Source organism: Mus caroli, unplaced genomic scaffold (assembly GCF_978045245.1).
Source record: "Mus caroli unplaced genomic scaffold, Mus_caroli_1 scaffold_3, whole genome shotgun sequence".
Taxonomy (NCBI): Eukaryota; Metazoa; Chordata; class Mammalia; order Rodentia; family Muridae; genus Mus; species Mus caroli.
In genome coordinates this window covers 37,045,063-37,053,584 of record NW_028227258.1, presented here as the reverse complement: position 1 = coordinate 37,053,584, position 8,522 = coordinate 37,045,063, and the positions used below count along the sequence as shown (strand labels likewise).

Below are 8,522 nucleotides of genomic sequence, written 5' to 3'. Positions count from 1 at the left end.
CCTCAGAAATCCTATAGTGAAGGTGTTTCCTGACCTGAACGAACCTGAGAATTCATTTGTATATCTTTTATGAAGATAGACAAGAAAGCCAAGGGTTTAGATACCACGAGAAGCTTGCTAAGAGGCCCACATGCTATAAAGTCAGAATATAAAAGGGTTATACCTGCAGCCCAAGGGAGAGCCAAAAATAAACTTGCTTGTACTATGTACATTGCCCCTCCCTGGAGATATTACCTGTGTTTAACCTGGCCAATAAAGCCAGGTGTGGTTCACACTTGTAATTCCAGCTGCTCAGGAGCTAAGACTATCACACATTCAAAGATTGTTTGGTATACATAGCAACTCAGAGGCCAGCCTGCCTGCGCCATTTAGCAAGACTCCACATCAAGCAAAAGTAAGAGAGAGATGAGCTTGGTGGTGGCGTTCCTGTCCAGTATGAACAACAAGCCAGGTATATAAAAAAGTCTCTTTAGAACTTCTCACTATTAACTAGTTTTGTATGTGTTTGAAGACTGGCTTCCCACATTCTCCTGTAGCTGGGATAATCCAAAGACAGTAGGTATTTTCAAGTGATCCTAAGCCAACACTGCAAAGACACTTAAAAGAAACAAACAGAAACTCCTTGTATAGAAGGCCATTTTCCCTCAGGTCTTAAAGATGAGGAAAGGCTCAAGAAAGTGAGTAGGCTTCTTCAGCAGATGGGGTCCATTACGGAAAGCTCCAGCTGATGACTAACTGACCCCACCTGACATATCTACACCACTATACTGTATTATCCCTATACCTGAGCCATAAAGACCATCAGAGAAGAGAGGGTGAAAAACTGTAAGAGCCAGGGACCATAATGAGAGCTGAGAGAGGATCTTTTATGTGGGACGGGGAAGCTATAGCCAAGAGTGACCTTGAACTTCTCATCCTCCTGTTTCCACCTCCTGAGCTCTGGAATGGCAGGTATGGAATCCCACACTGGGTTTATGCAGGGCTGGGGATCTGTATTGGTTAATGCACTAAAGATGGCCTCTGAGGATGTCTTTGATGCATAAAAAATGAAAATAAAGTTACTTCCTCTTGGATTAATTTGACCAAGCGCAAGCCCAAGTTTGAGTTCTCCACTTTCTCTCCCTGCTTTCTGTCTGCCTGTAGTTGGTGGTTACTGGCCTATCTGTGATTTGGCTGTTGTACATCTCTAAAGCTGTGCCCTGTTCCTTATGCCTGTGAGCTGTGCCTGTGTCTGTCTGACTCTGTGCTTGTGTCTGACACTGTGTCTGGTTCTTCCAAAAGGCTTTGTTCTATGGTAACTGAGTAGCACAGAAAACATGATGGGGAAAAGGAATGGGGGATTTTTATTTTCTTTTTAGACAAACTCTTCAATAGAATTTCACAAGGGAAGCAGTTGCTGCCCCATATGACTCAAGAGTGTAGCACTCGACATTGTAAACAGACATTATCAATCCATAGCCACATGCTGCTTGCAATATTGATGGTGGCTATTTGTTTTAAGGTTGCTTCCAACCTGTTGGCTGCTCTCAACAAATCATTACCACAACACACACACACATATATATGTATATATATATATATATATATATATATATATATATATATATATACATCATTCTGTGTCAGGGATGCAGAAGATAAGGTAATTTAAGATTAAAGCTATGTGTTAACTTAGGTTATAAAATCTGATCACATGGAAAACTCAAGGAATATTAAGATTGGTTACATTGTTCTCTTAAAGGTGGGTTAAGTTTAAACAGGCTGAGCACACACTGGGACAGCAGGGTTTTTAGTAAAAGTCTGAAGTTATCTCAAGGCATATTATAAACTTGACTGCAAAGTCTGGAAAAGTTTGTTCTCAAGTTCAGGACTCAGGAGGTGGAAACAGGAGGATGAGAAGTTCAAGGTCACCCTTGTCTACACAGCAAGTTCAAGATCAGCATGGGCTACAGGAGAGATTCTCACCAAAACAAGAAAAGGGTGGGGCGAAAACAGAGAAGGGAACAGGGGAGGGCAAGGGAGACTTAAAATCAGCTGTAGGGAGAAATTATCTGACAGTATGAAGAGAGCAACAAACTGAGAATCACGCCGAACTTCCAGAACATAGTCCAGTTATGGCAAAAGTGAAAAGAAACTGATTCAACAGGATTAATGTTGACATATACAGAATTCTCATATGTGCCAGGAGGGCCCATATGTGCCAACTAATTCTTTGACAATACTATTATGGTAAGAGTCTTCATTCTATCATAAGGAAAATGAAGTGAAAGGTAATTTATTCTCCCAGTGGTGTGTGTGTGTGTGTTTGTGTGTGCATAGGTATGTGTGTATGTCAGTGTGTTTGTGATTATATACTACCAAGCTGGGGTGAGTATATAATTTGAACTCGATAGCCCTCCTGCCTCTTCCTCCCAAGTGCAATGATTACAGCCATGTGCCACGTGCACAGCTAAGACATTTCTAAAGACCACAAGGCTGAATAGTGAAATCTAGTTTATTCATCTGTTTACCTCCAGATATTATGTTTGCTTTGCCTTGTGCTTTGAAAGAACAAGAGAAGAAAGCTAGCAAATGAAATGATGACTCCATGATGGCATCTCCTCTGAGGCTCTAGAGGAGGACTGGCAAGAAGAGAATCCTGAGGTAAAGTTAAAATCACACTGGATCTTTCCTGTGACAGATTTCATATTGTAGACTGCTGATACTTGGGACTGTCCTCAAAAACCACAGTACATACTCCCTCAGTAGGATGACCTGTGGAAAAGCCCACATTTTCCATTCACTCCTCAATTCTACAAATACACGGGGGACTTAATGGAGTCCTGCACTGTACTGGGTGCTGAGCTACAAAAGCCCCCAGTGCCTACACTCATGGAATTTGTAATCTACTAGGAGTCAAGCAAATAGGAACCTGTGACCTGTTGGGTTCTGGAGGCGATGGGGCTGTTAGAGAAAACATGCAGTAAGCAGAATGTTTGCCAGGGGCTAAAATGTGGGAAGGCCAGGCCAGCTTCAAATCCAAAGGGTGGGGGTAAACGTTCAATGTACTCAGCAAAGCTTTTGCTGTGAATGATGAGGCTTGCTGGCAGATGAGAGCAACCTGTAGCACAACTTCTGCATCTCCTCAGAGGCAGAACTGGATCTCCATGTCCATCCCGGTTGCATCTGCCTCCCTGCAGGACAGGGTAGAGATGGCATGGAGGATTAACCCTGAGGGAAGAGAAAAATCACAGACAAACTTGGCCTATCGGGCGGGGACAGAGTCTTAGCTTTCTGAATAAGGTTTGGCATCAGTTGTTGCTGCAGGGAGGGAACTAAGGCTGCTGCTGGTGACATGGTGAGAGAGGATCTGGGAAAGAGGAGTGGGCACTGTCTAACAGGCTTTTTCAATGGTTTCCCTTTCCCTTCATTTGCATAAACTCTTGAGTAAACCCTACATTTCTCAGTCATTGCTTTTTGGCAAGGATATTCCTTCCTAGGGGGAGGCAGATTTTGGGGAGATCAAACAGAAGAGCAAGAGACAGAAGCAATCGGAGCTATGTTTGCTCTTGATTCCCTATTAAAGCCCCCAAGGACTTTTTTTTTTTTTCAGCAAAAATGAAAGGACGGTAAAGAAACACAATCCTTTCCTGAACCGTAGAAAGGGTGTTTTCACTGCCTCACAGTGTGACATTAGCTCACCCTCTAAACTCTGAATTCCAAAATAAGACGCACACTGGAGAGGGAATCATTCTGTCTCCGTGGCCAGAATCTTCTAATGAGGCAAGGAGGAACCCCCCACGGGCCTGTACATTCACGCTCTTGTCTCCTAAGCAGAAGCATCCGTTGAGTGAGACACACTTTGGGCGTGTGGCCGTCCAATTTCTAACCAGATTTTAAAGAGAAGGGAATAGTTGGCTGTGTGCAGAGCCTTGAGAACTACATTGCCCAAAGTCGCAAAGCAAGGAACATGAGCCCAGGCTACCTCATCACAGTCTCAGGATACTTTACCATGGACTCACACAGCTGGCTCAATCCCATAAGCAAGCACTGAGTTCCGACTACAACCTGCAGGGGAAGGAATATTTCCTCTGTTTATCACTGTACCCTCAACAGCCAGGACGTGGTAGGTGTTCAGTAAGTATTTATGGAATGAGTAAAGTCAGATTCATCAGTGCCTTCCTAGGATGGCCTCTGTAATCTGATCAGCATCTTTTCTGTATAAGTCAGTAGGGTGCACAATCCTGAGAAGTATCTGAAACCGTTTTGTTTGGAAGGGGAAAGACAATGAGTATCAATAGACCTACAAGGTTAAAGAGATATTACACACCAACTATAGATGGGCAAAACACAGTGGGAAGGGACTCTCTCACCAGCACTCCATCAGTAAAGAGCACAGGGGTCAGTAAAGGGGAGCATAGGGGTCAGTAAAGAGGAGCACAAGGATCAGTAAAGAGGAGCACAGGGGTCAGTAAAGAGGAGCACGGGGATCAATAAAGGGGAGCACAGGGGTCAGTAAAGAGGAGCACGGGGATCAATAAAGGGGAGCACAGGGGTCAGTAAAGAGGAGCACAGGGGTCAGTAAAGAAGAGCACGGGGATCAATAAAGGGGAGCACAGGGGTCAGTAAAGAGGAGCACAGGGGTCAGTAAAGAGGAGCACGGGGATCAATAAAGGGGAGCACAGGGGTCAGTAAAGGGGAGCACAGGGGTCAGTAAAGAGGAACACAGGGGTCAGTAAAGAGGAGCACGGGGATCAATAAAGGGGAGCACAGGGGTCAGTAAAGGGGAGCACAGGGGTCAGTAAAGAGGAGCACGGGAGTCAGTAAAGAGGAGCATAGGGGTCAGTAAAGAGGAGCCTAGGGGTCAGTAAAGAGGAGCACAGGAGTCAGTAAAGAGGGGCACAGGGGTCAGTAAAGAGGAGCATGGGGGTCAGTAAAGGGGAGCACAGGGGTCAGTAAAGGGGAGCATAGGGGTCAGTAAAGAGGAGCACAAGGATCAGTAAAGAGGAGCACGGGGGTCAGTAAAGAGGAGCACAGGGGTCAGTAAAGAGGAGCACAAGGATCAATAAAGAGGAGCACGGGGGTCAGTAAAGGGGAGCACAGGGGTCAGTAAAGAGGAACACAGGGGTCAGTAAAGAGGAGCACGGAGATCAATAAAGGGGAGCACAGGGGTCAGTAAAGAGGAGCACAGGGATCAGTAAAGAGGAGCACAGGAGTCAGTAAAGAGGAGCACAGGAGTCAGTAAAGAGGGGCACAGGGGTCAGTAAAGAGGAGCACAGGGGTCAGTAAAGAGGAGCACGGGGATCAGTAAAGAGGAGCACGGGAGTCAGTAAAGAGGAGCATAGGGGTCAGTAAAGAGGAGCCTAGGGGTCAGTAAAGAGGAGCACAGGAGTCAGTAAAGAGGGGCACAGGGGTCAGTAAAGAGGAGCATGGGGGTCAGTAAAGGGGAGCACAGGGGTCAGTAAAGGGGAGCATAGGGGTCAGTAAAGAGGAGCACAAGGATCAGTAAAGAGGAGCACGGGGGTCAGTAAAGAGGAGCACAGGGGTCAGTAAAGAGGAGCACAAGGATCAATAAAGAGGAGCACGGGGGTCAGTAAAGGGGAGCACAGGGGTCAGTAAAGAGGAACACAGGGGTCAGTAAAGAGGAGCACGGAGATCAATAAAGGGGAGCACAGGGGTCAGTAAAGAGGAGCACAGGGATCAGTAAAGAGGAGCACAGGAGTCAGTAAAGAGGAGCACAGGAGTCAGTAAAGAGGGGCACAGGGGTCAGTAAAGAGGAGCACAGGGGTCAGTAAAGAGGAGCACAAGGATCAGTAAAGAGGAGCACAGGGGTCAGTAAAGAGGAGCACAGGAGTCAGTAAAGAGGAGCACAGGGGTCAGTAAAGAGGAGCACAAGGATCAGTAAAGAGGAGCACAGGGGTCAGTAAAGAGGAGCACAGGAGTCAGTAAAGAGGAGCATAGGGGTCAGTAAAGAGGAGCACGGGGGTCAGTAAAGAGGAGCACAGGGGTCAGTAAAGAGGAACACAGGGGTCAGTAAAGAGGAGCACTGGGGTCAGTAAAGGGGAGCACGGGGATCAGTAAAGAGGAGCATGGGGGTCAGTAAAGAGGAGCACGGGGGTCAGTAAAGAGGAGCACAAGGATCAGTAAAGAGGAGCACAGGGGTCAGTAAAGAGGAGCACAGGAGTCAGTAAAGAGGAGCACAGGGGTCAGTAAAGAGGAGCACAAGGATCAGTAAAGAGGAGCACAGGGGTCAGTAAAGGGGAGCACGGAGGTCAGTAAAGAGGAGCATGGGGATCAGTAAAGAGGAGCACAGGGGTCAGTAAAGTGGAGCACAGGGATCAGTAAAGAGGAGCACAGGGGTCAGTATGAAAGGAAATAAAACTTGAGACCTGTGATTCATGTAATGTATGTCAAATAGCCCAAAGAGTTGTTTGTGAGCTTTGAAACCTGGGGCTGAGAACATAGCAGAACAGACCTGGACATGCCCGGGCAGGCCCATCGCCTCCCTATCTCCCACCCCTCTGACCTCAGGCTGCTGATTTTTAAATGGACCAATCATGTGAAACCGCGCCAATTCCTCCCCCGGCCCCACTCCTTTTCTATAAAAACCCCTAGCTTCCAAGCCTCGTGGTCGAATCCACTGTCTCCTGTGTGAGATACGTTTCGACCCGGAGCTCCGCCATTAAAATACCTCGTGTTGTTACATCAAGGCGTTGTGTTCTATTCGTGATTCTTGGGTGCACGCCGAATCGGGAGTTGAGTGGGGGTTTCCCCACTAGGTTCTTTCAAGTAAAGAGGAGCACAGGGGTCAGTAAAGGGGAGCACGGGCAGGATAAGCTAACTAGAGAAGGAAGGAAGGTCAGCTAGTCTGCCCCAAATGTACAAATCTCCAAACCTAGCGGGGAAAATATCCTAATTTCAGCATACATGTAAATTGTGTCACTAAAAACATATTTGAGTGGTTTGCATTACATAATGGAAGCAGAGGCAGCCCCAATTTTTATTTATTTATTTATTTATTTATTTATTTATTTATTTATTCTGTACTTGGGACCTTGAAAGAACTTAATTCTAACCCAAGCATACCCTGGACTCAGTACTACTAGTTTAGGCCACAGAGAAAGCCCATGCTGGCTTTGCCTGAAGGCCATGCTGAAGGCAGGGAAAGCGATTCCTTTTTCAGGTCTGGGAGGCCTCAGGTAACCTCACTTTTGTTTTTGTTTCCCGCTTCCCTTCCCCCCTCTTCTGGCCTGTAGGTATTGTGTTTCCTCGGAATTTCAGCAGCATCAAGAACACCCGTGAGCCAGTGGGGTGCCGTTTCTGTTGATCATGTTGAACCATGGCTTTTTTGACCCTCTGTTCTAATTCACCCTCTGTTAGGGGCGGTGGGCAGCAGGGGAGCTGGAGACAATAACAGCCTTTGGGGTTTCCGTCTGAGTTCTTTGAGAGGAGGCAAGGGCTGACCTGCTTCACTCAACACTCAGCCTCCCCACCCAGGAGGAAGCAGGTGCCACCTCTCTGCAACCCACCCAGAACCGCTGTTGACTTTTCCTTCAGCTCTGTTTACAATCTGTGGCCACAGATAAATGACTGCAGCAGCCTGGAGCCAGGGTGGATGCAGGTTTTTATTGGACCTGAAATGTTTCTAACTTTAGGACTGCACTTAAGAAAACATGTTATGTAAAAGGTATAATTTTCAATTTAAAAATATAAAAATGAGCACAGAACTGTAGAAGGGAAGTCTCTAAACTAGTCCTGCTGTTAGCGGCAGGGAAATCCCACTATAGTACCTGGGGTATAAAGAGCATGGAAGGAGGTCCATTATAGTATCTGTGATATAAACAGCATGGGAGAGCCTGTGACTTTGGGGCCAAAACTTTCTACTTTGTGACCATATAGAAATACAGAGGACAAGACTTATTCTCTCTACTTTTCTGGCATTTGGCTGTAGCACCTATGTATGACAGATTATGACTACTTGTCATGTCTGTTGAAGAATGCGATCCGCGAGAGCTGGGGGACGTGGCTTCTTGATAAATATTTTCCTCAGTACCCATGAGACCCAAAGAACAGGACTAAAGAGAAGGGACTCCGATAGGCAACATTGCGGTGTACTGCCCACATTACTATAACGGAAGTGCCTTGGAATTACTTGACGTTAGAAGCAACAGAGACATAAACAAGGGCAAAGGTCAGCTCTATCTAGAGCAGAAGATGAGTGAGCAGAGAGGCACTTCAGAGAGAAGATGGCCTGTAGTCTGAGGTTTGGCAGGTTTGAGGTTTGGCAGTCTGAGGAGAGGCAGGTTTGATAGGTAGTGTTGAGAGGCATTTCAAGCTGATAACGCTTAGAGCCTCAGGGTAGGGAATCTGTATCCACAGGAGTTTATGGAGTTTAAGAGGTTTGATGTGGAGGAAGCAGGTAGAACTGAGGCAGGTGGGCATGAGGGCTCATGGTTGTAATCACAATGTCTGAGGCAGGAGGATCAACATGAGTTCAAAGGCAGACTGGCCTATAGAATAAGCCTTATCTCAAAGTATGTGCA

The 8,522-nt window shown here is 46.4% G+C and overlaps 1 long non-coding RNA gene across 1 annotated transcript in view; it reads left to right on the top strand.

Annotated features, from left to right (window-relative positions):
• The first annotated feature begins 328 nt into the window (after window positions 1–328).
• The window catches only part of LOC147005454 (uncharacterized), a 36,276-nt gene continuing 28,082 nt past the window's right edge, over window positions 329–8,522 (top strand). Inside the window, exons 1-2 of the long non-coding RNA XR_015046671.1 lie at window positions 329–451; window positions 2,517–2,643. This is a non-coding gene — a long non-coding RNA (uncharacterized LOC147005454). The remainder of the gene's footprint in view (window positions 452–2,516; window positions 2,644–8,522) is intronic.